This window comes from Pleurodeles waltl, chromosome 4_1 (genome assembly GCF_031143425.1).
Source record: "Pleurodeles waltl isolate 20211129_DDA chromosome 4_1, aPleWal1.hap1.20221129, whole genome shotgun sequence".
Classification (NCBI taxonomy): Eukaryota; Metazoa; Chordata; class Amphibia; order Caudata; family Salamandridae; genus Pleurodeles; species Pleurodeles waltl.
The window spans coordinates 55,355,262-55,381,216 of record NC_090442.1 but is presented as its reverse complement, the minus strand read 5'-3'; the positions used below and the strand labels follow the sequence as shown (position 1 = coordinate 55,381,216).

General features: G+C 52.6%; 14 non-coding genes across 14 annotated transcripts; 5 read left to right on the top strand and 9 right to left on the bottom strand.

The window, feature by feature from the left end:
* The first annotated feature begins 551 nt into the window (after positions 1 to 551).
* Positions 552 to 622, top strand: TRNAG-GCC (transfer RNA glycine (anticodon GCC)). Its single transcript has one exon. It is a non-coding gene; the product is annotated as a tRNA-Gly (tRNA).
* Positions 623 to 5,495: 4,873 nt separating this feature from the next.
* TRNAH-GUG (transfer RNA histidin (anticodon GUG)) lies at positions 5,496 to 5,569 on the bottom strand. Its single transcript has one exon. It is a non-coding gene; the product is annotated as a tRNA-His (tRNA).
* Positions 5,570 to 7,272: 1,703 nt separating this feature from the next.
* Positions 7,273 to 7,343, top strand: TRNAG-GCC (transfer RNA glycine (anticodon GCC)). Its single transcript has one exon. It is a non-coding gene; the product is annotated as a tRNA-Gly (tRNA).
* A 396-nt stretch (positions 7,344 to 7,739) lies between these two features.
* On the bottom strand, positions 7,740 to 7,813 carry TRNAN-GUU (transfer RNA asparagine (anticodon GUU)). Its single transcript has one exon. It is a non-coding gene; the product is annotated as a tRNA-Asn (tRNA).
* A 3,925-nt stretch (positions 7,814 to 11,738) lies between these two features.
* Positions 11,739 to 11,809, top strand: TRNAG-GCC (transfer RNA glycine (anticodon GCC)). Its single transcript has one exon. It is a non-coding gene; the product is annotated as a tRNA-Gly (tRNA).
* Positions 11,810 to 11,880: 71 nt separating this feature from the next.
* On the bottom strand, positions 11,881 to 11,952 carry TRNAW-CCA (transfer RNA tryptophan (anticodon CCA)). Its single transcript has one exon. It is a non-coding gene; the product is annotated as a tRNA-Trp (tRNA).
* Positions 11,953 to 14,123: 2,171 nt separating this feature from the next.
* On the bottom strand, positions 14,124 to 14,195 carry TRNAW-CCA (transfer RNA tryptophan (anticodon CCA)). Its single transcript has one exon. It is a non-coding gene; the product is annotated as a tRNA-Trp (tRNA).
* Positions 14,196 to 16,355: 2,160 nt separating this feature from the next.
* Positions 16,356 to 16,427, bottom strand: TRNAW-CCA (transfer RNA tryptophan (anticodon CCA)). Its single transcript has one exon. It is a non-coding gene; the product is annotated as a tRNA-Trp (tRNA).
* A 2,016-nt stretch (positions 16,428 to 18,443) lies between these two features.
* TRNAG-GCC (transfer RNA glycine (anticodon GCC)) lies at positions 18,444 to 18,514 on the top strand. Its single transcript has one exon. It is a non-coding gene; the product is annotated as a tRNA-Gly (tRNA).
* Positions 18,515 to 18,585: 71 nt separating this feature from the next.
* On the bottom strand, positions 18,586 to 18,657 carry TRNAW-CCA (transfer RNA tryptophan (anticodon CCA)). Its single transcript has one exon. It is a non-coding gene; the product is annotated as a tRNA-Trp (tRNA).
* A 2,171-nt stretch (positions 18,658 to 20,828) lies between these two features.
* Positions 20,829 to 20,900, bottom strand: TRNAW-CCA (transfer RNA tryptophan (anticodon CCA)). The gene has a single exon. It is a non-coding gene; the product is annotated as a tRNA-Trp (tRNA).
* A 2,160-nt stretch (positions 20,901 to 23,060) lies between these two features.
* On the bottom strand, positions 23,061 to 23,132 carry TRNAW-CCA (transfer RNA tryptophan (anticodon CCA)). The gene has a single exon. It is a non-coding gene; the product is annotated as a tRNA-Trp (tRNA).
* A 2,014-nt stretch (positions 23,133 to 25,146) lies between these two features.
* Positions 25,147 to 25,217, top strand: TRNAG-GCC (transfer RNA glycine (anticodon GCC)). The gene has a single exon. It is a non-coding gene; the product is annotated as a tRNA-Gly (tRNA).
* A 71-nt stretch (positions 25,218 to 25,288) lies between these two features.
* Positions 25,289 to 25,360, bottom strand: TRNAR-CCG (transfer RNA arginine (anticodon CCG)). The gene has a single exon. It is a non-coding gene; the product is annotated as a tRNA-Arg (tRNA).
* Between the last annotated feature and the right edge of the window lie 595 nt (positions 25,361 to 25,955).

Genomic DNA, 25,955 nt, shown 5'->3' with positions numbered 1-25,955 from the left:
GTGCAATAGGCCTGGCCCTAGGCTTCCGGGGCTCTTCCTCGGCAGAGGCCCCAGTGGTATGAGCCCGACCAGGGCTGTGCCCGACCAGGGCTGTAGGGCGCATTGGGAGCGCGTTAGGGACGCGAAAGAGGGCGCAGGGCGCAGAACTCTGCCCGTTTCTCCCCAGGATTTTGGGGAGGACAGGGAATCTGGCCAGGTCAGTGACTAGGCTTTCCCAGAAGGAAAGTCCAGTGACAGTGGCATGTTGTGAAACACAAGATTGCTGGTGGTCTGGAGGGTGCTTTCTGTCAGCCACTTCTCCCGGAGCAGCCAGAGAGCAGGCTGATGTCGTGCTCTGTCAAGCACAACACTGGCCCCAAACCACTGTCCTTAGCAAAAGCAGAAACATTCATAGTTTCAGTCTCCTGCATCTGATTCCTGCCATCAGCATGTGAACGTTTGGCAGTCCAAGGCTTGCCATGCAAACTTTGTTCATAGGTGTCCCATGCGAATGCATGGGCCTCATCACTACTGTCTACGGCAGGGCTCTCTGCTCAGCCTATGTAAGTGAAGCATTGGTGGTTCAGTGGTAGAATTCTCGCCTGCCACGCGGGAGGCCCGGGTTCGATTCCCGGCCAATGCAAAGCGCCCTCCTTTTGGCTTTGCTTTAGAAGTCAGAGATATAGACTTGCTGGGGAAAAAAATGTCAAAGAGTGACCCCGACGTGATTTGAACACACAACCTTCTGATCTGGAGTCAGACGTGCTACTGTTGCGCCACGAGGTCCCTGTGCATGCAGTTCTCAGCCCCGGATCAAGAAATGCTTCTGTGCCTTTTATTGGCCCTCAGTACGCCTGTGGTTAAAGTAGAAGGCTTGGTGGCCCGTTTCCAGTCCTATTGGTGGAAATGACTAGAGGTGAAGAGATGAGAGAAGATAGAAATGTTGAGATAGAGCATGTCACGCAGGCAAATCGAGAGCTCTAAGAGCAAAGCCAGACAGCTGTGTTTTAATTCAGGACTTGATGTAGGCAAAAGAATACGTCCCTGGGTGGGCTTGAACCACCAACCTTTCGGTTAACAGGCGAACACGCTAACCGATTGTGCCACAGAGACCAACCACCGCAGTGAGCGTGTTGAGACTCAATATATGTTTTTACCTTTGTGCTCCTGCCTGCAGCTCTAAGGTCCTGGCATAAGACAGGTAGGCTTAGACTCCATTGTGACATGTCTTACTTCTCTTAGAAGAAGGTTCTGAGTTGCCAGGCAGCTTATCTTCTGCCGGGCACACTTTCCTTTGCAGGCTTTCAGGTTGTGAATCCAGCACTGCTTAGGTGTCCATGTCAGACATGAGCAGCTCATTGAGCCCCACTGTGTGTTTTTTGTGGAGATACAACTCTCAGACTAGAGGGAGCAGGCGGAAAGTGGGTGAGACTCACACAGGGTGGGTGGGGCAGTTAAAGGATGTTATCTAATAGTGTAATCGAGGAGTTGGGTTTTTTGTGCACTACACTTTAACCAGCGATTCTTTCTAAAAGGAAATCCCAGGGCAGTACCCGCAATGAGTGGCATCCCCACACCCGAGGTTGCATTGTGGTAGCTGTTCCCTGAGCCCATAGCCCCTGTCCCCATGTCGCCCTTTCTCCTCGTGTAACTCACCCCAGGTTCGGTGGCTCTGATACTTGCTGCTTCTGCTGCGCGATCATCCCCATGATCTGGGCCTTTGTACGAAATGTCATGTAAGATGACTTTATTCAGCACGGCGTTTGTCATTTGCTTGGTTGTCCTGTCACTGTTGGATGTTTTCTTGCGCAGACTACTGTCTAATGGTGGGAAGGCCACGAGACACGTGACTTTTCTCTTTCCTTGTTAGCATAGTTTCCTGCCACTGTCTTGGTGTGCTGCCAGCCTGTGAGACACGTGTCTTGCCCATCTCAGCTCCACTGTGGCATGTTAGATATGTCTTTGAGCAGAGTCCCGGTCCCAGAGCTGCTGCCTTCTCTGCACTCTGGCTTGTAAGACTGCAGGCAAAGGCCCTCCCTGGCCCCTCAGCCAGATAGATACATTTACCTGCAGTGCTCAGTTTTGGTGAAAGATATTGGCGAGAGAGAGGAAAGGGGACGGCCCGTGGTGCACCCCCTATTTTGCATAGAACCACAGCCTCCTGGGAGGGCAGAGACATGAGGGTTCTCAGGGAAAGCCCTCCCAGGAGTGTTGAAGGGCAGGACGTGAAACACAGCAATCCCGGAATGGCCTGGTCTAAGATGCCTGTGCAATAGGCCTGGCCCTAGGCTTCCGGGGCTCTTCCTCGGCAGAGGCCCCAGTGGTATGAGCCCGACCAGGGCTGTGCCCGACCAGGGCTGTAGGGCGCGTTGGGAGCGCGTTAGGGACGCGAAAGAGGGCGCAGGGCGCAGAACTCTGCCCGTTTCTCCCCAGGATTTTGGGGAGGACAGGGAATCTGGCCAGGTCAGTGACTAGGCTTTCCCAGAAGGAAAGTCCAGTGACAGTGGCATGTTGTGAAACACAAGATTGCTGGTGGTCTGGAGGGTGCTTTCTGTCAGCCACTTCTCCCGGGAGCAGCCAGAGAGCAGGCTGATGTCGTGCTCTGTCAAGCACAACACTGGCCCCAAACCACTGTCCTTAGCAAAAGCAGAAACATTCATAGTTTCAGTCTCCTGCATCTGATTCCTGCCATCAGCATGTGAACGTTTGGCAGTCCAAGGCTTGCCATGCAAACTTTGTTCATAGGTGTCCCATGCGAATGCATGGGCCTCATCACTACTGTCTACGGCAGGGCTCTCTGCTCAGCCTATGTAAGTGAAGCATTGGTGGTTCAGTGGTAGAATTCTCGCCTGCCACGCGGGAGGCCCGCGTTCGATTCCCGGCCAATGCAAAGCGCCCTTCTTTTGGCTTTGCTTTAGAAGTCAGAGATATAGACTTGGTTGGGAAAAAAATATCAAAGAGTGACCCCGACGTGATTTGAACACGCAACCTTCTGATCTGGAGTCAGACGCGCTACCGTTGCTCCACGAGGTCCCTGTGCATGCAGTTCTCAGCCCCGGATCAAGAAATGCTTCTGTGCCTTTTATTGGCCCTCAGTACGCCTGTGGTTAAAGTAGAAGGCTTGGTGGCCCGTTTCCAGTCCTATTGGTGGAAATGACTAGAGGTGAAGAGATGAGAGAAGATAGAAATGTTGAGATAGAGCATGTCACGCAGGCAAAGCGAGAGCTCTAAGAGCAAAGCCAGACAGCTGTGTTTTAATTCAGGACTTGATGTAGGCAAAAGCATACGACCCTGGGTGGGCTTGAACCACCAACCTTTCGGTTAACAGCCGAACGCGCTAACCGATTGCGCCACAGAGACCAACCACCACAGTGAGCGTGTTGGGACTCAATATATGTTTTTACCTTTGTGCTCCTGCCTGCACCTCTAAGGTCCTGGCATAAGACAGGTAGGCTTAGACTCCATTGTGACATGTCTTACTTCTCTTAGAAGAAGGTTCTGAGTTGCCAGGCAGCTTATCTTCTGCTGGGCACACTTTCCTTTGCAGGCTTTCAGGTTGTGAATCCAGCACTGCTTAGGTGTCCATGTCAGACATGAGCAGCTCTTGAGCCCCACTGTGTGTTTTTTGTGGAGATACAACTCTCAGACTAGAGGGAGCAGGCGGGAAGTGGGTGAGACTCACACAGGGTGGGTGGGGCAGTTAAAGGATGTTATCTAATAGTGTAATCGAGGAGTTGGGTTTTTTGTGCACTACACTTTAACCAGCGATTCTTTCTAAAAGGAAATCCCAGGGCAGTACCCGCAATGAGTGGCATCCCCACACCCGAGGTTGCATTGTGGTAGCTGTTCCCTGAGCCCCTAGCCCCTGTCCCCATGTCGCCCTTTCTCCTCGTGTAACTCACCTCAGGTTCGGTGGCTCTGATACTTGCTGCTTCTGCGCGATCATCCCCATGATCTGGGCCTTTGTACGAAATGTCATGTAAGATGACTTTATTCAGCACGGCGTTTGTCATTTGCTTGGTTGTCCTGTCACTGTTGGATGTTTTCTTGCGCAGACTACTGTCTAATGGTGGGAAGGCCACGAGACACGTGACTTTTCTCTTTCCTTGTTAGCATAGTTTCCTGCCACTGTCTTGGTGTGCTGCCAGCCTGTGAGACACGTGTCTTGCCCATCTCAGCTCCACTGTGGCATGTTAGATATGTCTTTGAGCAGAGTCCCGGTCCCAGAGCTGCTGCCTTCTCTGCACTCTGGCTTGTAAGACTGCAGGCAAAGGCCCTCCCTGGCCCCTCAGCCAGATAGATACATTTACCTGCAGGGCTCAGCTTTGGTGAAAGATATTGGCGAGAGAGAGGAAAGGGGACGGCCCGTGGTGCACCCCCTATTTTGCATAGAACCACAGCCTCCTGGGAGGGCAGAGACATGAGGGTTCTCAGGGAAAGCCCTCCCAGGAGTGTTGAAGGGCAGGACGTGAAACACAGCAATCCCGGAATGGCCTGGTCTAAGATGCCTGTGCAATAGGCCTGGCCCTAGGCTTCCGGGGCTCTTCCTCGGCAGAGGCCCCAGTGGTATGAGCCCGACCAGGGCTGTGCCCGACCAGGGCTGTAGGGCGCATTGGGAGCGCGTTAGGGACGCGAAAGAGGGCGCAGGCCGCAGAACTCTGCCCGTTTCTCCCCAGGATTTTGGGGAGGACAGGGAATCTGGCCAGGTCAGTGACTAGGCTTTCCCAGAAGGAAAGTCCAGTGACAGTGGCATGTTGTGAAACACAAGATTGCTGGTGGTCTGGAGGGTGCTTTCTGTCAGCCACTTCTCCCGGGAGCAGCCAGAGAGCAGGCTGATGTCGTGCTCTGTCAAGCACAACACTGGCCCCAAACCACTGTCCTTAGCAAAAGCAGAAACATTCATAGTTTCAGTCTCCTGCATCTGATTCCTGCCATCAGCATGTGAACGTTTGGCAGTCCAAGGCTTGCCATGCAAACTTTGTTCATAGGTGTCCCATGCGAAGGCATGGGCCTCATCACTACTGTCTACGGCAGGGCTCTCTGCTCAGCCTATGTAAGTGAAGCATTGGTGGTTCAGTGGTAGAATTCTCGCCTGCCACGCGGGAGGCCTGGGTTCGATTCCCGGCCAATGCAAAGCGCCCTTCTTTTGGCTTTGCTTTAGAAGTCAGAGGTATAGACTTGGTGGGCAAAAAAATGTCAAAGAGTGACCCCGCCGTGATTTGAACACGCAACATTCTGATCTGGAGTCAGACGCGCTACCGTTGCGCCACGAGGTCCCTGTGCATGCAGTTCTCAGCCCCGGATCAAGAAATGCTTCTGTGCCTTTTATTGGCCCTCAGTACGCCTGTGGCTTGGTGGCCCGTTTCCAGTCCTATTGGTGGAAATGACTAGAGGTGAAGAGATGAGAGAAGATAGAAATGTTGAGATAGAGCATGTCACGCAGGCAAAGCGAGAGCTCTAAGAGCAAAGCCAGACAGCTGTGTTTTAATTCAGGACTTGATGTAGGCAAAAGCATACGTCCCTGGGTGGGCTTGAACCACCAACCTTTCGGTTCACAGCCAAACGCGCTAACCGATTGCGCCACAGAGACCAACCACCGCAGTGAGCGTGTTGGGACTCAATATATGTTTTTACCTTTGTGCTCCTGCCTGCAGCTCTAAGGTCCTGGCATAAGACAGGTAGGCTTAGACTCCATTGTGACATGTCTTACTTCTCTTAGAAGAAGGTTCTGAGTTGCCAGGCAGCTTATCTTCTGCCGGGCACACTTTCCTTTGCAGGCTTTCAGGTTGTGAATCCAGCACTGCTTAGGTGTCCATGTCAGACATGAGCAGCTCATTGAGCCCCACTGTGTGTTTTTTGTGGAGATACAACTCTCAGACTAGAGGGAGCAGGCGGGAAGTGGGTGAGACTCACACAGGGTGGGTGGGGCAGTTAAAGGATGTTATCTAATAGTGTAATCGAGGAGTTGGGTTTTTTGTGCACTACACTTTAACCAGCGATTCTTTCTAAAAGGAAATCCCAGGGCAGTACCCGCAATGAGTGGCATCCCCACACCCGAGGTTGCATTGTGGTAGCTGTTCCCTGAGCCCCTAGCCCCTGTCCCCATGTCGCCCTTTCTCCTCGTGTAACTCACCTCAGGTTCGGTGGCTCTGATACTTGCTGCTTCTGCGCGATCATCCCCATGATCTGGGCCTTTGTACGAAATGTCATGTAAGATGACTTTATTCAGCACAGCGTTTGTCATTTGCTTGGTTGTCCTGTCACTGTTGGATGTTTTCTTGCGCAGACTACTGTCTAATGGTGGGAAGGCCACGAGACACGTGACTTTTCTCTTTCCTTGTTAGCATAGTTTCCTGCCACTGTCTTGTTGTGCTGCCTGCCTGTGAGACACGTGTCTTGCCCATCTCAGCTCCACTGTGGCATGTTAGATATGTCTTTGAGCAGAGTCCCGGTCCCAGAGCTGCTGCCTTCTCTGCACTCTGGCTTGTAAGACTGCAGGCAAAGGCCCTCCCTGGCCCCTCAGCCAGATAGATACATTTACCTGCAGGGCTCAGCTTTGGTGAAAGATATTGGCGAGAGAGAGGAAAGGGGACGGCCCGTGGTGCACCCCCTATTTTGCATAGAACCACAGCCTCCTGGGAGGGCAGAGACATGAGGGTTCTCAGGGAAAGCCCTCCCAGGAGTGTTGAAGGGCAGGACGTGAAACACAGCAATCCCGGAATGGCCTGGTCTAAGATGCCTGTGCAATAGGCCTGGCCCTAGGCTTCCGGGGCTCTTCCTCGGCAGAGGCCCCAGTGGTATGAGCCCGACCAGGGCTGTGCCCGACCAGGGCTGTAGGGCGCGTTGGGAGCGCGTCAGGGACGCGAAAGAGGGCGCAGGGCGCAGAACTCTGCCCGTTTCTCCCCAGGATTTTGGGGAGGACAGGGAATCTGGCCAGGTCAGTGACTAGGCTTTCCCAGAAGGAAAGTCCAGTGACAGTGGCATGTTGTGAAACACAAGATTGCTGGTGGTCTGGAGGGTGCTTTCTGTCAGCCACTTCTCCCGGGAGCAGCCAGAGAGCAGGCTGATGTCGTGCTCTGTCAAGCACAACACTGGCCCCAAACCACTGTCCTTAGCAAAAGCAGAAACATTCATAGTTTCAGTCTCCTGCATCTGATTCCTCCCATCAGCATGTGAACGTTTGGCAGTCCAAGGCTTGCCATGCAAACTTTGTTCATAGGTGTCCCATGCGAATGCATGGGCCTCATCACTACTGTCTACGGCAGGGCTCTCTGCTCAGTCTATGTAAATGAAGCATTGGTGGTTCAGTGGTAGAATTCTCGCCTGCCACGCGGGAGGCCCGGGTTCGATTCCCGGCCAATGCAAAGCGCCCTTCTTTTGGCTTTGCTTTAGAAGTCAGAGATATAGACTTGGTGGGGAAAAAAATGTCAAAGAGTGACGCCGACGTGATTTGAACACGCAACCTTCTGATCTGGAGTCAGACGCGCTACCGTTGCGCCACGAGGTCCCTGTGCATGCAGCTCTCAGCCCCGGATCAAGAAATGCTTTTGTGCCTTTTATTGGCCCTCAGTACGCCTGTGGTTAAAGTAGAAGGCTTGGTGGCCCGTTTCCAGTCCTATTGGTGGAAATGACTAGAGGTGAAGAGATGAGAGAAGATAGAAATGTTGAGATAGAGCATGTCACGCAGGCAAAGCGAGAGCTCTAAGAGCAAAGCCAGACAGCTGTGTTTTAATTCAGGACTTGATGTAGGCAAAAGCATACGTCCCTGGGTGGGCTTGAACCACCAACCTTTCGGTTAACAGCCGAATGCGCTAACCGATTGCGCCACAGAGACCAACCACCGCAGTAAGCGTGTTGGGACTCAATATATGTTTTTACCTTTGTGCTCCTGCCTGCAGCTCTAAGGTCCTGGAATAAGACAGGTAGGCTTAGACTCCATTGTGACATGTCTTACTTCTCTTAGAAGAAGGTTCTGAGTTGCCAGGCAGCTTATCTTCTGCCGGGCACACTTTCCTTTGCAGGCTTTCAGGTTGTGAATCTAGCACTGCTTAGGTGTCCATGTCAGACATGAGCAGCTCATTGAGCCCCACTGTGTGTTTTTTGTGGAGATACAACTCTCAGACTAGAGGGAGCAGGCGGGAAGTGGGTGAGACGGGAAGTGGGTGAGACTCACACAGGGTGGGTGGGGCAGTTAAAGGATGTTATCTAATAGTGTAATCGAGGAGTTGGGTTTTTTGTGCACTACACTTTAACCAGCGATTCTTTCTAAAAGGAAATCCAAGGGCAGTACCCGCAATGAGTGGCATCCCCACACCCGAGGTTGCATTGTGGTAGCTGTTCCCTGAGCCCCTAGCCCCTGTCCCCATGTCGCCCTTTCTCCTCGTGTAACTCACCTCAGGTTCGGTGGCTCTGATACTTGCTGCTTCTGCGCGATCATCCCCATGATCTGGGCCTTTGTACGAAATGTCATGTAAGATGACTTTATTCAGCACAGCGTTTGTCATTTGCTTGGTTGTCCTGTCACTGTTGGATGTTTTCTTGCGCAGACTACTGTCTAATGGTGGGAAGGCCACGAGACACGTGACTTTTCTCTTTCCTTGTTAGCATAGTTTCCTGCCACTGTCTTGTTGTGCTGCCTGCCTGTGAGACACGTGTCTTGCCCATCTCAGCTCCACTGTGGCATGTTAGATATGTCTTTGAGCAGAGTCCCGGTCCCAGAGCTGCTGCCTTCTCTGCACTCTGGCTTGTAAGACTGCAGGCAAAGGCCCTCCCTGGCCCCTCAGCCAGATAGATACATTTACCTGCAGGGCTCAGCTTTGGTGAAAGATATTGGCGAGAGAGAGGAAAGGGGACGGCCCGTGGTGCACCCCCTATTTTGCATAGAACCACAGCCTCCTGGGAGGGCAGAGACATGAGGGTTCTCAGGGAAAGCCCTCCCAGGAGTGTTGAAGGGCAGTACGTGAAACACAGCAATCCCGGAATGGCCTGGTCTAAGATGCCTGTGCAATAGGCCTGGCCCTAGGCTTCCGGGGCTCTTCCTCGGCAGAGGCCCCAGTGGTATGAGCCCGACCAGGGCTGTCGGCCGCGTTGGGAGCGCGTTAGGGATGCGAAAGAGGGCGCAGGGCGCAGAACTCTGCCCGTTTCTCCCCAGGATTTTGGGGAGGACAGGGAATCTGGCCAGGTCAGTGACTAGGCTTTCCCAGAAGGAAAGTCCAGTGACAGTGGCATGTTGTGAAACACAAGATTGCTGGTGGTCTGGAGGGTGCTTTCTGTCAGCCACTTCTCCCGGGAGCAGCCAGAGAGCAGGCTGATGTCGTGCTCTGTCAAGCACAACACTGGCCCCAAACCACTGTCCTTAGCAAAAGCAGAAACATTCATAGTTTCAGTCTCCTGCATCTGATTCCTGCCATCAGCATGTGAACGTTTGGCAGTCCAAGGCTTGCCATGCAAACTTTGTTCATAGGTGTCCCATGCGATTGCATGGGCCTCATCACTACTGTCTACAGCAGGGCTCTCTGCTCAGCCTATGTAAGTGAAGCATTGGTGGTTCAGTGGTAGAATTCTCGCCTGCCACGCGTGAGGCCCATGTTCGATTCCCGGCCAATGCAAAGTGCCCTCCTTTTGGCTTTGCTTTAGAAGTCAGAGATATAGACTTGGTGGGGAAAAAAATGTCAAAGAGTGACCCCGACGTGATTTGAACACGCAACCTTCTGATCTGGAGTCAGACACGCTACCGTTGCGCCACGAGGTCCCTGTGCATGCAGTTCTCAGCCCCGGATCAAGAAATGCTTCTGTGCCTTTTATTGGCCCTCAGTACGCCTGTGGTTAAAGTAGAAGGCTTGGTGTCCCGTTTCCAGTCCTATTGGTGGAAATGACTAGAGATGAGAGAAGATAGAAATGTTGAGATAGAGCATGTCACTCAGGCAAAGCGAGAGCTCTAAGAGCAAAGCCAGACAGCTGTGTTTTAATTCAGGACTTGATGTAGGCAAAAGCATACGTCCCTGGGTGGGCTTGAACCACCAACCTTTCGGTTAACAGCCAAACGCGCTAACCGATTGCGCCACAGAGACCAACCACCGCAGTGAGCGTGTTGGGACTCAATATATGTTTTTACCTTTGTGCTCCTGCCTGCAGCTCTAAGGTCCTGGCATAAGACAGGTAGGCTTAGACTCCATTGTGACATGTCTTACTTCTCTTAGAAGAAGGTTCTGAGTTGCCAGGCAGCTTATCTTCTGCCGGGCACACTTTCCTTTGCAGGCTTTCAGGTTGTGAATCCAGCACTGCTTAGGTGTCCATGTCAGACATGAGCAGCTCATTGAGCCCCACTGTGTGTTTTTTGTGGAGATACAACTCTCAGACTAGAGGGAGCAGGCGGGAAGTGGGTGAGACTCACACAGGGTGGGTGGGGCAGTTAAAGGATGTTATCTAATAGTGTAATCGAGGAGTTGGGTTTTTTGTGCACTACACTTTAACCAGCGATTCTTTCTAAAAGGAAATCCCAGGGCAGTACCCGCAATGAGTGGCATCCCCACACCCGAGGTTGCATTGTGGTAGCTGTTCCCTGAGCCCCTAGCCCCTGTCCCCATGTCGCCCTTTCTCCTCGTGTAACTCACCTCAGGTTCGGTGGCTCTGATACTTGCTGCTTCTGCGCGATCATCCCCATGATCTGGGCCTTTGTACGAAATGTCATGTAAGATGACTTTATTCAGCACAGCGTTTGTCATTTGCTTGGTTGTCCTGTCACTGTTGGATGTTTTCTTGCGCAGACTACTGTCTAATGGTGGGAAGGCCACGAGACACGTGACTTTTCTCTTTCCTTGTTAGCATAGTTTCCTGCCACTGTCTTGTTGTGCCTGTGAGACACGTGTCTTGCCCATCTCAGCTCCACTGTGGCATGTTAGATATGTCTTTGAGCAGAGTCCCGGTCCCAGAGCTGCTGCCTTCTCTGCACTCTGGCTTGTAAGACTGCAGGCAAAGGCCCTCCCTGGCCCCTCAGCCAGATAGATACATTTACCTGCAGGGCTCAGCTTTGGTGAAAGATATTGGCGAGAGAGAGGAAAGGGGACGGCCCGTGGTGCACCCCCTATTTTGCATAGAACCACAGCCTCCTGGGAGGGCAGAGACATGAGGGATCTCAGGGAAAGCCCTCCCAGGAGTGTTGAAGGGCAGGACGTGAAACACAGCAATCCCGGAATGGCCTGGTCTAAGATGCCTGTGCAATAGGCCTGGCCCTAGGCTTCCGGGGCTCTTCCTCGGCAGAGGCCCCAGTGGTATGAGCCCGACCAGGGCTGTGCCCGACCAGGGCTGTAGGGCGCGTTGGGAGCGCGTTAGGGACGCGAAAGAGGGCGCAGGGCGCAGAACTCTGCCCGTTTCTCCCCAGGATTTTGGGGAGGACAGGGAATCTGGCCAGGTCAGTGACTAGGCTTTCCCAGAAGGAAAGTCCAGTGACAGTGGCATGTTGTGAAACACAAGATTGCTGGTGGTCTGGAGGGTGCTTTCTGTCAGCCACTTCTCCCGGGAGCAGCCAGAGAGCAGGCTGATGTCGTGCTCTGTCAAGCACAACACTGGCCCCAAACCACTGTCCTTAGCAAAAGCAGAAACATTCATAGTTTCAGTCTCCTGCATCTGATTCCTGCCATCAGCATGTGAACGTTTGGCAGTCCAAGGCTTGCCATGCAAACTTTGTTCATAGGTGCGAATGCATGGGCCTCATCACTACTGTCTACGGCAGGGCTCTCTGCTCAGCCTATGTAAGTGAAGCATTGGTGGTTCAGTGGTAGAATTCTTGCCTGCCACGCAGGAGGCCCGGGTTCGATTCCCGGCCAATGCAAAGCGCCCTTCTTTTGGCTTTGCTTTAGAAGTCAGAGATATAGACTTGGTGGGGAAAAAAATGTCAAAGAGTGACCCCGACGTGATTTGAACACGCACCCTTCTGATCTGGAGTCAGACGCGCTACCGTTGCGCCACGAGGTCCCTGTGCATGCAGTTCTCAGCCCCGGATCAAGAAATGCTTCTGTGCCTTTTATTGGCCCTCAGTACGCCTGTGGTTAAAGTAGAAGGCTTGGTGGCCCGTTTCCAGTCCTATTGGTGGAAATGACTAGAGGTGAAGAGATGAGAGAAGATAGAAATGTTGAGATAGAGCATGTCACGCAGGCAAAGCGAGAGCTCTAAGAGCAAAGCCAGACAGCTGTGTTTTAATTCAGGACTTGATGTAGGCAAAAGCATACGTCCCTGGGTGGGCTTGAACCCCCAACCTTTCGGTTAACAGCCGAACGCGCTAACCGATTGCGCCACAGAGACCAACCACCGCAGTGAGCGTGTTGGGACTCAATATATGTTTTTACCTTTGTGCTCCTGCCTGCAGCTCTAAGGTCCTGGCATAAGACAGGTAGGCTTAGACTCCATTGTGACATGTCTTACTTCTCTTAGAAGAAGGTTCTGAGTTGCCAGGCAGCTTATCTTCTGCCGGCACACTTTCCTTTGCAGGCTTTCAGGTTGTGAATCCAGCACTGCTTAGGTGTCCATGTCAGACATGAGCAGCTCATTGAGCCCCACTGTGTGTTTTTTGTGGAGATACAACTCTCAGACTAGAGGGAGCAGGCGGGAAGTGGGTGAGACTCACACAGGGTGGGTGGGGCAGTTAAAGGATGTTATCTAATAGTGTAATCGAGGAGTTGGGTTTTTTGTGCACTACACTTTAACCAGCGATTCTTTCTAAAAGGAAATCCCAGGGCAGTACCCGCAATGAGTGGCATCCCCACACCCGAGGTTGCATTGTGGTAGCTGTTCCCTGAGCCCCTAGCCCCTGTCCCCATGTCGCCCTTTCTCCTCGTGTAACTCACCTCAGGTTCGGTGGCTCTGATACTTGCTGCTTCTGCGCGATCATCCCCATGATCTGGGCCTTTGTACGAAATGTCATGTAAGATGACTTTATTCAGCACAGCGTTTGTCATTTGCTTGGTTGTCCTGTCACTGTTGGATGTTTTCTTGCGCAGACTACTGTCTAATGGTGGGAAGGCCACGAGACACGTGACTTTTCTCTTTCCTTGTTAGCATAGTTTCCTGCCACTGTCTTGTTGTGCTGCCTGCCTGTGAGACACGTGTCTTGCCCATCTCAGCTCCACTGTGGCATGTTAGATATGTCTTTGAGCAGAGTCCCGGTCCCAGAGCTGCTGCCTTCTCTGCACTCTGGCTTGTAAGACTGCAGGCAAAGGCCCTCCCTGGCCCCTCAGCCAGATAGATACATTTACCTGCAGGGCTCAGCTTTGGTGAAAGATATTGGCGAGAGAGAGGAAAGGGGACGGCCCGTGGTGCACCCCCTATTTTGCATAGAACCACAGCCTCCTGGGAGGGCAGAGACATGAGGGTTCTCAGGGAAAGCCCTCCCAGGAGTGTTGAAGGGCAGGACGTGAAACACAGCAATCCCGGAATGGCCTGGTCTAAGATGCCTGTGCAATAGGCCTGGCCCTAGGCTTCCGGGGCTCTTCCTCGGCAGAGGCCCCAGTGGTATGAGCCCGACCAGGGCTGTGCCCGACCAGGGCTGTAGGGCGCGTTGGGAGCGCGTTAGGGACGCGAAAGAGGGCGCAGGGCGCAGAACTCTGCCCGTTTCTCCCCAGGATTTTGGGGAGGACAGGGAATCTGGCCAGGTCAGTGACTAGGCTTTCCCAGAAGGAAAGTCCAGTGACAGTGGCATGTTGTGAAACACAAGATTGCTGGTGGTCTGGAGGGTGCTTTCTGTCAGCCACTTCTCCCGGGAGCAGCCAGAGAGCAGGCTGATGTCGTGCTCTGTCAAGCACAACACTGGCCCCAAACCACTGTCCTTAGCAAAAGCAGAAACATTCATAGTTTCAGTCTCCTGCATCTGATTCCTGCCATCAGCATGTGAACGTTTGGCAGTCCAAGGCTTGCCATGCAAACTTTGTTCATAGGTGTCCCATGCGAATGCATGGGCCTCATCACTACTGTCTACGGCAGGGCTCTCTGCTCAGCCTATGTAAGTGAAGCATTGGTGGTTCAGTGGTAGAATTCTCGCCTGCCACGCGGGAGGCCCATGTTCGATTCCCGGCCAATGCAAAGTGCCCTCCTTTTGGCTTTGCTTTAGAAGTCAGAGATATAGACTTGGTGGGGAAAAAAATGTCAAAGAGTGACCCCGACGTGATTTGAACACGCAACCTTCTGATCTGGAGTCAGACGCGCTACCGTTGCGCCACGAGGTCCCTGTGCATGCAGTTCTCAGCCCCGGATCAAGAAATGCTTCTGTGCCTTTTATTGGCCCTCAGTACGCCTGTGGTTAAAGTAGAAGGCTTGGTGTCCCGTTTCCAGTCCTATTGGTGGAAATGACTAGAGATGAGAGAAGATAGAAATGTTGAGATAGAGCATGTCACGCAGGCAAAGCGAGATCTCTAAGAGCAAAGCCAGACAGCTGTGTTTTAATTCAGGACTTGATGTAGGCAAAAGCATACGTCCCTGGGTGGGCTTGAACCACCAACCTTTCGGTTAACAGCCAAACGCGCTAACCGATTGCGCCACAGAGACCAACCACCGCAGTGAGCTTGTTGGGACTCAATATATGTTTTTACCTTTGTGCTCCTGCCTGCAGCTCTAAGGTCCTGGCATAAGACAGGTAGGCTTAGACTCCATTGTGACATGTCTTACTTCTCTTAGAAGAAGGTTCTGAGTTGCCAGGCAGCTTATCTTCTGCCGGGCACACTTTCCTTTGCAGGCTTTCAGGTTGTGAATCCAGCACTGCTTAGGTGTCCATGTCAGACATGAGCAGCTCATTGAGCCCCACTGTGTGTTTTTTGTGGAGATACAACTCTCAGACTAGAGGGAGCAGGCGGGAAGTGGGTGAGACTCACACAGGGTGGGTGGGGCAGTTAAAGGATGTTATCTAATAGTGTAATCGAGGAGTTGGGTTTTTTGTGCACTACACTTTAACCAGCGATTCTTTCTAAAAGGAAATCCCAGGGCAGTACCCGCAATGAGTGGCATCCCCACACCCGAGGTTGCATTGTGGTAGCTGTTCCCTGAGCCCATAGCCCCTGTCCCCATGTCGCCCTTTCTCGTCGTGTAACTCACCCCAGGTTCGGTGGCTCTGATACTTGCTGCTTCTGCTGCGCGATCATCCCCATGATCTGGGCCTTTGTACGAAATGTCATGTAAGATGACTTTATTCAGCACGGCGTTTGTCATTTGCTTGGTTGTCCTGTCACTGTTGGATGTTTTCTTGCGCAGACTACTGTCTAATGGTGGGAAGGCCACGAGACACGTGACTTTTCTCTTTCCTTGTTAGCATAGTTTCCTGCCACTGTCTTGTTGTGCCTGTGAGACACGTGTCTTGCCCATCTCAGCTCCACTGTGGCATGTTAGATATGTCTTTGAGCAGAGTCCCGGTCCCAGAGCTGCTGCCTTCTCTGCACTCTGGCTTGTAAGACTGCAGGCAAAGGCCCTCCCTGGCCCCTCAGCCAGATAGATACATTTACCTGCAGGGCTCAGCTTTGGTGAAAGATATTGGCGAGAGAGAGGAAAGGGGACGGCCCGTGGTGCACCCCCTATTTTGCATAGAACCACAGCCTCCTGGGAGGGCAGAGACATGAGGGTTCTCAGGGAAAGCCCTCCCAGGAGTGTTGAAGGGCAGGACGTGAAACACAGCAATCCCGGAATGGCCTGGTCTAAGATGCCTGTGCAATAGGTCTGGCCCTAGGCTTCCGGGGCTCTTCCTCGGCAGAGGCCCCAGTGGTATGAGCCCGACCAGGGCTGTGCCCGACCAGGGCTGTAGGGCGCGTTGGGAGCGTGTCAGGGACGCGAAAGAGGGCGCAGGGCGCAGAACTCTGCCCGTTTCTCCCCAGGATTTTGGGGAGGACAGGGAATCTGGCCAGGTCAGTGACTAGGCTTTCCCAGAAGGAAAGTCCAGTGACAGTGGCATGTTGTGAAACACAAGATTGCTGGTGGTCTGGAGGGTGCTTTCTGTCAGCCACTTCTCCCGGGAGCAGCCAGAGAGCAGGCTGATGTCGTGCTCTGTCAAGCACAACACTGGCCCCAAACCACTGTCCTTAGCAAAAGCAGAAACATTCATAGTTTCAGTCTCCTGCATCTGATTCCTGCCATCAGCATGTGAACGTTTGGCAGTCCAAGGCTTGCCATGCAAACTTTGTTCATAGGTGTCCCATGCGAATGCATGGGCCTCATCACTACTGTCTACGGCAGGGCTCTCTGCTCAGCCTATGTAAGTGAAGCATTGGTGGTTCAGTGGTAGAATTATCGCCTGCCACGCGGGAGCCCCGGGTTCGATTCCCGGCCAATGCAAAGCGCCCTTCTTTTGGCTTTGCTTTAGAAGTCAGAGATATAGACTTGGTGGGGAAAAAAATGTCAAAGAGTGACCCCGACGTGATTTGAACACGCAACCTTCTGATCTGGAGTCAGACGCGCTACCGTTGCGCCACGAGGTCCCTGTGCATGCAGTTTTCAGCCCCGGATCAAGAAATGCTTCTGTGCCTTTTATTGGCCCTCAGTACGCCTGTGGTTAAAGTAGAAGGCTTGGTGTCCCGTTTCCAGTCCTATTGGTGGAAATGACTAGAGGTGAAGAGATGAGAGAAGATAGAAATGTTGAGATAGAGCATGTCACGCAGGCAAAGCGAGAGCTCTAAGAGCAAAGCCAGACAGCTGTGTTTTAATTCAGGACTTGATGTAGGCAAAAGCATACGTCCCTGGGTGGGCTTGCACCACCAACCTTTCGGTTAACAGCCGAACGCGCTAACCGATTGCGCCACAGAGACCAACCACCGCAGTAAGCGTGTTGGGACTCAATATATGTTTTTACCTTTGTGCTCCTGTCTGCAGCTCTAAGGTCCTGGCATAAGATAGGTAGGCTTAGACTCCATTGTGACATGTCTTACTTCTCTTAGAAGAAGGTTCTGAGTTGCCAGGCAGCTTATCTTCTGCCGGGCACACTTTCCTTTGCAGGCTTTCAGGTTGTGAATCCAGCACTGCTTAGGTGTCCATGTCAGACATGAGCAGCTCATTGAGCCCCACTGTGTGTTTTTTGTGGAGATACAACTCTCAGACTAGAGGGAGCAGGCGGGAAGTGGGTGAGACTCACACAGGGTGGGTGGGGCAGTTAAAGGATGTTATCTAATAGTGTAATCGAGGAGTTGGGTTTTTTGTGCACTACACTTTAACCAGCGATTCTTTCTAAAAGGAAATCCCAGGGCAGTACCCGCAATGAGTGGCATCCCCACACCCGAGGTTGCATTGTGGTAGCTGTTCCCTGAGCCCCTAGCCCCTGTCCCCATGTCGCCCTTTCTCCTCGTGTAACTCACCTCAGGTTCGGTGGCTCTGATACTTGCTGCTTCTGCGCGATCATCCCCATGATCTGGGCCTTTGTACGAAATGTCATGTAAGATGACTTTATTCAGCACAGCGTTTGTCATTTGCTTGGTTGTCCTGTCACTGTTGGATGTTTTCTTGCGCAGACTACTGTCTAATGGTGGGAAGGCCACGAGACACGTGACTTTTCTCTTTCCTTGTTAGCATAGTTTCCTGCCACTGTCTTGTTGTGCCTGTGAGACACGTGTCTTGCCCATCTCAGCTCCACTGTGGCATGTTAGATATGTCTTTGAGCAGAGTCCCGGTCCCAGAGCTGCTGCCTTCTCTGCACTCTGGCTTGTAAGACTGCAGGCAAAGGCCCTCCCTGGCCCCTCAGCCAGATAGATACATTTACCTGCAGGGCTCAGCTTTGGTGAAAGATATTGGCGAGAGAGAGGAAAGGGGACGGCCCGTGGTGCACCCCCTATTTTGCATAGAACCACAGCCTCCTGGGAGGGCAGAGACATGAGGGATCTCAGGGAAAGCCCTCCCAGGAGTGTTGAAGGGCAGGACGTGAAACACAGCAATCCCGGAATGGCCTGGTCTAAGATGCCTGTGCAATAGGCCTGGCCCTAGGCTTCCGGGGCTCTTCCTCGGCAGAGGCCCCAGTGGTATGAGCCCGACCAGGGCTGTGCCCGACCAGGGCTGTAGGGCGCGTTGGGAGCGCGTTAGGGACGCGAAAGAGGGCGCAGGGCGCAGAACTCTGCCCGTTTCTCCCCAGGATTTTGGGGAGGACAGGGAATCTGGCCAGGTCAGTGACTAGGCTTTCCCAGAAGGAAAGTCCAGTGACAGTGGCATGTTGTGAAACACAAGATTGCTGGTGGTCTGGAGGGTGCTTTCTGTCAGCCACTTCTCCCGGGAGCAGCCAGAGAGCAGGCTGATGTCGTGCTCTGTCAAGCACAACACTGGCCCCAAACCACTGTCCTTAGCAAAAGCAGAAACATTCATAGTTTCAGTCTCCTGCATCTGATTCCTGCCATCAGCATGTGAACGTTTGGCAGTCCAAGGCTTGCCATGCAAACTTTGTTCATAGGTGCGAATGCATGGGCCTCATCACTACTGTCTACGGCAGGGCTCTCTGCTCAGCCTATGTAAGTGAAGCATTGGTGGTTCAGTGGTAGAATTCTTGCCTGCCACGCAGGAGGCCCGGGTTCGATTCCCGGCCAATGCAAAGCGCCCTTCTTTTGGCTTTGCTTTAGAAGTCAGAGATATAGACTTGGTGGGGAAAAAAATGTCAAAGAGTGACCCCGACGTGATTTGAACACGCACCCTTCTGATCTGGAGTCAGACGCGCTACCGTTGCGCCACGAGGTCCCTGTGCATGCAGTTCTCAGCCCCGGATCAAGAAATGCTTCTGTGCCTTTTATTGGCCCTCAGTACGCCTGTGGTTAAAGTAGAAGGCTTGGTGGCCCGTTTCCAGTCCTATTGGTGGAAATGACTAGAGGTGAAGAGATGAGAGAAGATAGAAATGTTGAGATAGAGCATGTCACGCAGGCAAAGCGAGAGCTCTAAGAGCAAAGCCAGACAGCTGTGTTTTAATTCAGGACTTGATGTAGGCAAAAGCATACGTCCCTGGGTGGGCTTGAACCCCCAACCTTTCGGTTAACAGCCGAACGCGCTAACCGATTGCGCCACAGAGACCAACCACCGCAGTGAGCGTGTTGGGACTCAATATATGTTTTTACCTTTGTGCTCCTGCCTGCAGCTCTAAGGTCCTGGCATAAGACAGGTAGGCTTAGACTCCATTGTGACATGTCTTACTTCTCTTAGAAGAAGGTTCTGAGTTGCCAGGCAGCTTATCTTCTGCCGGCACACTTTCCTTTGCAGGCTTTCAGGTTGTGAATCCAGCACTGCTTAGGTGTCCATGTCAGACATGAGCAGCTCATTGAGCCCCACTGTGTGTTTTTTGTGGAGATACAACTCTCAGACTAGAGGGAGCAGGCGGGAAGTGGGTGAGACTCACACAGGGTGGGTGGGGCAGTTAAAGGATGTTATCTAATAGTGTAATCGAGGAGTTGGGTTTTTTGTGCACTACACTTTAACCAGCGATTCTTTCTAAAAGGAAATCCCAGGGCAGTACCCGCAATGAGTGGCATCCCCACACCCGAGGTTGCATTGTGGTAGCTGTTCCCTGAGCCCCTAGCCCCTGTCCCCATGTCGCCCTTTCTCCTCGTGTAACTCACCTCAGGTTCGGTGGCTCTGATACTTGCTGCTTCTGCGCGATCATCCCCATGATCTGGGCCTTTGTACGAAATGTCATGTAAGATGACTTTATTCAGCACAGCGTTTGTCATTTGCTTGGTTGTCCTGTCACTGTTGGATGTTTTCTTGCGCAGACTACTGTCTAATGGTGGGAAGGCCACGAGACACGTGACTTTTCTCTTTCCTTGTTAGCATAGTTTCCTGCCACTGTCTTGTTGTGCTGCCTGCCTGTGAGACACGTGTCTTGCCCATCTCAGCTCCACTGTGGCATGTTAGATATGTCTTTGAGCAGAGTCCCGGTCCCAGAGCTGCTGCCTTCTCTGCACTCTGGCTTGTAAGACTGCAGGCAAAGGCCCTCCCTGGCCCCTCAGCCAGATAGATACATTTACCTGCAGGGCTCAGCTTTGGTGAAAGATATTGGCGAGAGAGAGGAAAGGGGACGGCCCGTGGTGCACCCCCTATTTTGCATAGAACCACAGCCTCCTGGGAGGGCAGAGACATGAGGGTTCTCAGGGAAAGCCCTCCCAGGAGTGTTGAAGGGCAGGACGTGAAACACAGCAATCCCGGAATGGCCTGGTCTAAGATGCCTGTGCAATAGGCCTGGCCCTAGGCTTCCGGGGCTCTTCCTCGGCAGAGGCCCCAGTGGTATGAGCCCGACCAGGGCTGTGCCCGACCAGGGCTGTAGGGCGCGTTGGGAGCGCGTTAGGGACGCGAAAGAGGGCGCAGGGCGCAGAACTCTGCCCGTTTCTCCCCAGGATTTTGGGGAGGACAGGGAATCTGGCCAGGTCAGTGACTAGGCTTTCCCAGAAGGAAAGTCCAGTGACAGTGGCATGTTGTGAAACACAAGATTGCTGGTGGTCTGGAGGGTGCTTTCTGTCAGCCACTTCTCCCGGGAGCAGCCAGAGAGCAGGCTGATGTCGTGCTCTGTCAAGCACAACACTGGCCCCAAACCACTGTCCTTAGCAAAAGCAGAAACATTCATAGTTTCAGTCTCCTGCATCTGATTCCTGCCATCAGCATGTGAACGTTTGGCAGTCCAAGGCTTGCCATGCAAACTTTGTTCATAGGTGTCCCATGCGAATGCATGGGCCTCATCACTACTGTCTACGGCAGGGCTCTCTGCTCAGCCTATGTAAGTGAAGCATTGGTGGTTCAGTGGTAGAATTCTCGCCTGCCACGCGGGAGGCCCATGTTCGATTCCCGGCCAATGCAAAGTGCCCTCCTTTTGGCTTTGCTTTAGAAGTCAGAGATATAGACTTGGTGGGGAAAAAAATGTCAAAGAGTGACCCCGACGTGATTTGAACACGCAACCTTCTGATCTGGAGTCAGACGCGCTACCGTTGCGCCACGAGGTCCCTGTGCATGCAGTTCTCAGCCCCGGATCAAGAAATGCTTCTGTGCCTTTTATTGGCCCTCAGTACGCCTGTGGTTAAAGTAGAAGGCTTGGTGTCCCGTTTCCAGTCCTATTGGTGGAAATGACTAGAGATGAGAGAAGATAGAAATGTTGAGATAGAGCATGTCACGCAGGCAAAGCGAGATCTCTAAGAGCAAAGCCAGACAGCTGTGTTTTAATTCAGGACTTGATGTAGGCAAAAGCATACGTCCCTGGGTGGGCTTGAACCACCAACCTTTCGGTTAACAGCCAAACGCGCTAACCGATTGCGCCACAGAGACCAACCACCGCAGTGAGCTTGTTGGGACTCAATATATGTTTTTACCTTTGTGCTCCTGCCTGCAGCTCTAAGGTCCTGGCATAAGACAGGTAGGCTTAGACTCCATTGTGACATGTCTTACTTCTCTTAGAAGAAGGTTCTGAGTTGCCAGGCAGCTTATCTTCTGCCGGGCACACTTTCCTTTGCAGGCTTTCAGGTTGTGAATCCAGCACTGCTTAGGTGTCCATGTCAGACATGAGCAGCTCATTGAGCCCCACTGTGTGTTTTTTGTGGAGATACAACTCTCAGACTAGAGGGAGCAGGCGGGAAGTGGGTGAGACTCACACAGGGTGGGTGGGGCAGTTAAAGGATGTTATCTAATAGTGTAATCGAGGAGTTGGGTTTTTTGTGCACTACACTTTAACCAGCGATTCTTTCTAAAAGGAAATCCCAGGGCAGTACCCGCAATGAGTGGCATCCCCACACCCGAGGTTGCATTGTGGTAGCTGTTCCCTGAGCCCATAGCCCCTGTCCCCATGTCGCCCTTTCTCGTCGTGTAACTCACCCCAGGTTCGGTGGCTCTGATACTTGCTGCTTCTGCTGCGCGATCATCCCCATGATCTGGGCCTTTGTACGAAATGTCATGTAAGATGACTTTATTCAGCACGGCGTTTGTCATTTGCTTGGTTGTCCTGTCACTGTTGGATGTTTTCTTGCGCAGACTACTGTCTAATGGTGGGAAGGCCACGAGACACGTGACTTTTCTCTTTCCTTGTTAGCATAGTTTCCTGCCACTGTCTTGTTGTGCCTGTGAGACACGTGTCTTGCCCATCTCAGCTCCACTGTGGCATGTTAGATATGTCTTTGAGCAGAGTCCCGGTCCCAGAGCTGCTGCCTTCTCTGCACTCTGGCTTGTAAGACTGCAGGCAAAGGCCCTCCCTGGCCCCTCAGCCAGATAGATACATTTACCTGCAGGGCTCAGCTTTGGTGAAAGATATTGGCGAGAGAGAGGAAAGGGGACGGCCCGTGGTGCACCCCCTATTTTGCATAGAACCACAGCCTCCTGGGAGGGCAGAGACATGAGGGTTCTCAGGGAAAGCCCTCCCAGGAGTGTTGAAGGGCAGGACGTGAAACACAGCAATCCCGGAATGGCCTGGTCTAAGATGCCTGTGCAATAGGTCTGGCCCTAGGCTTCCGGGGCTCTTCCTCGGCAGAGGCCCCAGTGGTATGAGCCCGACCAGGGCTGTGCCCGACCAGGGCTGTAGGGCGCGTTGGGAGCGTGTCAGGGACGCGAAAGAGGGCGCAGGGCGCAGAACTCTGCCCGTTTCTCCCCAGGATTTTGGGGAGGACAGGGAATCTGGCCAGGTCAGTGACTAGGCTTTCCCAGAAGGAAAGTCCAGTGACAGTGGCATGTTGTGAAACACAAGATTGCTGGTGGTCTGGAGGGTGCTTTCTGTCAGCCACTTCTCCCGGGAGCAGCCAGAGAGCAGGCTGATGTCGTGCTCTGTCAAGCACAACACTGGCCCCAAACCACTGTCCTTAGCAAAAGCAGAAACATTCATAGTTTCAGTCTCCTGCATCTGATTCCTGCCATCAGCATGTGAACGTTTGGCAGTCCAAGGCTTGCCATGCAAACTTTGTTCATAGGTGTCCCATGCGAATGCATGGGCCTCATCACTACTGTCTACGGCAGGGCTCTCTGCTCAGCCTATGTAAGTGAAGCATTGGTGGTTCAGTGGTAGAATTATCGCCTGCCACGCGGGAGCCCCGGGTTCGATTCCCGGCCAATGCAAAGCGCCCTTCTTTTGGCTTTGCTTTAGAAGTCAGAGATATAGACTTGGTGGGGAAAAAAATGTCAAAGAGTGACCCCGACGTGATTTGAACACGCAACCTTCTGATCTGGAGTCAGACGCGCTACCGTTGCGCCACGAGGTCCCTGTGCATGCAGTTTTCAGCCCCGGATCAAGAAATGCTTCTGTGCCTTTTATTGGCCCTCAGTACGCCTGTGGTTAAAGTAGAAGGCTTGGTGTCCCGTTTCCAGTCCTATTGGTGGAAATGACTAGAGGTGAAGAGATGAGAGAAGATAGAAATGTTGAGATAGAGCATGTCACGCAGGCAAAGCGAGAGCTCTAAGAGCAAAGCCAGACAGCTGTGTTTTAATTCAGGACTTGATGTAGGCAAAAGCATACGTCCCTGGGTGGGCTTGCACCACCAACCTTTCGGTTAACAGCCGAACGCGCTAACCGATTGCGCCACAGAGACCAACCACCGCAGTAAGCGTGTTGGGACTCAATATATGTTTTTACCTTTGTGCTCCTGTCTGCAGCTCTAAGGTCCTGGCATAAGATAGGTAGGCTTAGACTCCATTGTGACATGTCTTACTTCTCTTAGAAGAAGGTTCTGAGTTGCCAGGCAGCTTATCTTCTGCCGGGCACACTTTCCTTTGCAGGCTTTCAGGTTGTGAATCCAGCACTGCTTAGGTGTCCATGTCAGACATGAGCAGCTCATTGAGCCCCACTGTGTGTTTTTTGTGGAGATACAACTCTCAGACTAGAGGGAGCAGGCGGGAAGTGGGTGAGACTCACACAGGGTGGGTGGGGCAGTTAAAGGATGTTATCTAATAGTGTAATCGAGGAGTTGGGTTTTTTGTGCACTACACTTTAACCAGCGATTCTTTCTAAAAGGAAATCCCAGGGCAGTACCCGCAATGAGTGGCATCCCCACACCCGAGGTTGCATTGTGGTAGCTGTTCCCTGAGCCCCTAGCCCCTGTCCCCATGTCGCCCTTTCTCCTCGTGTAACTCACCTCAGGTTCGGTGGCTCTGATACTTGCTGCTTCTGCGCGATCATCCCCATGATCTGGGCCTTTGTACGAAATGTCATGTAAGATGACTTTATTCAGCACAGCGTTTGTCATTTGCTTGGTTGTCCTGTCACTGTTGGATGTTTTCTTGCGCAGACTACTGTCTAATGGTGGGAAGGCCACGAGACACGTGACTTTTCTCTTTCCTTGTTAGCATAGTTTCCTGCCACTGTCTTGTTGTGCTGCCTGCCTGTGAGACACGTGTCTTGCCCATCTCAGCTCCACTGTGGCATGTTAGATATGTCTTTGAGCAGAGTCCCGGTCCCAGAGCTGCTGCCTTCTCTGCACTCTGGCTTGTAAGACTGCAGGCAAAGGCCCTCCCTGGCCCCTCAGCCAGATAGATACATTTACCTGCAGGGCTCAGCTTTGGTGAAAGATATTGGCGAGAGAGAGGAAAGGGGACGGCCCGTGGTGCACCCCCTATTTTGCATAGAACCACAGCCTCCTGGGAGGGCAGAGACATGAGGGTTCTCAGGGAAAGCCCTCCCAGGAGTGTTGAAGGGCAGGACGTGAAACACAGCAATCCCGGAATGGCCTGGTCTAAGATGCCTGTGCAATAGGCCTGGCCCTAGGCTTCCGGGGCTCTTCCTCGGCAGAGGCCCCAGTGGTATGAGCCCGACCAGGGCTGTAGGGCGCGTTGGGAGCGCGTTAGGGACGCGAAAGAGGGCGCAGGGCGCAGAACTCTGCCCGTTTCTCCCCAGGATTTTGGGGAGGACAGGGAATCTGGCCAGGTCAGTGACTAGGCTTTCCCAGAAGGAAAGTCCAGTGACAGTGGCATGTTGTGAAACACAAGATTGCTGGTGGTCTGGAGGGTGCTTTCTGTCAGCCACTTCTCCCGGGAGCAGCCAGAGAGCAGGCTGATGTCGTGCTCTGTCAAGCACAACACTGGCCCCAAACCACTGTCCTTAGCAAAAGCAGAAACATTCATAGTTTCAGTCTCCTGCATCTGATTCCTGCCATCAGCATGTGAACGTTTGGCAGTCCAAGGCTTGCCATGCAAACTTTGTTCATAGGTGTCCCATGCGAATGCATGGGCCTCATCACTACTGTCTACGGCAGGGCTCTCTGCTCAGCCTATGTAAGTGAAGCATTGGTGGTTCAGTGGTAGAATTCTCGCCTGCCACGCGGGAGGCCCGGGTTCGATTCCCGGCCAATGCAAAGCGCCCTTCTTTTGGCTTTGCTTTAGAAGTCAGAGATATAGACTTGGTGGGGAAAAAAATGTCAAAGAGTGACCCCGACGTGATTTGAACACGCAACCTTCTGATCCGGAGTCAGACGCGCTACCGTTGCGCCACAAGTTCCCTGTGCATGCAGTTCTCAGCCCCGGATCAAGAAATGCTTCTATGCCTTTTATTGGCCCTCAGTACGCCTGTGGTTAAAGTAGAAGGCTTGGTGGCCCGTTTCCAGTCCTATTGGTGGAAATGACTAGAGGTGAAGAGATGAGAGAAGATAGAAATGTTGAGATAGAGCATGTCACGCAGGCAAAGCGAGAGCTCTAAGAGCAAAGCCAGACAGCTGTGTTTTAATTCAGGACTTGATGTAGGCAAAAGCATACGTCCCTGGGTGGGCTTGAACCACCAACCTTTCGGTTAACAGTCGAACGTGCTAACCGATTGCGCCACAGAGACCAACCACCACAGTGAGCGTGTTGGGACTCAATATATGTTTTTACCTTTGTGCTCCTGCCTGCAGCTCTAAGGTCCTGGCATAAGACAGGTAGGCTTAGACTCCATTGTGACATGTCTTACTTCTCTTAGAAGAAGGTTCTGAGTTGCCAGGCAGCTTATCTTCTGCCGGGCACACTTTCCTTTCCAGGCTTTCAGGTTGTGAATCCAGCACTGCTTAGGTGTCCATGTCAGACATGAGCAGCTCATTGAGCCCCACTGTGTGTTTTTT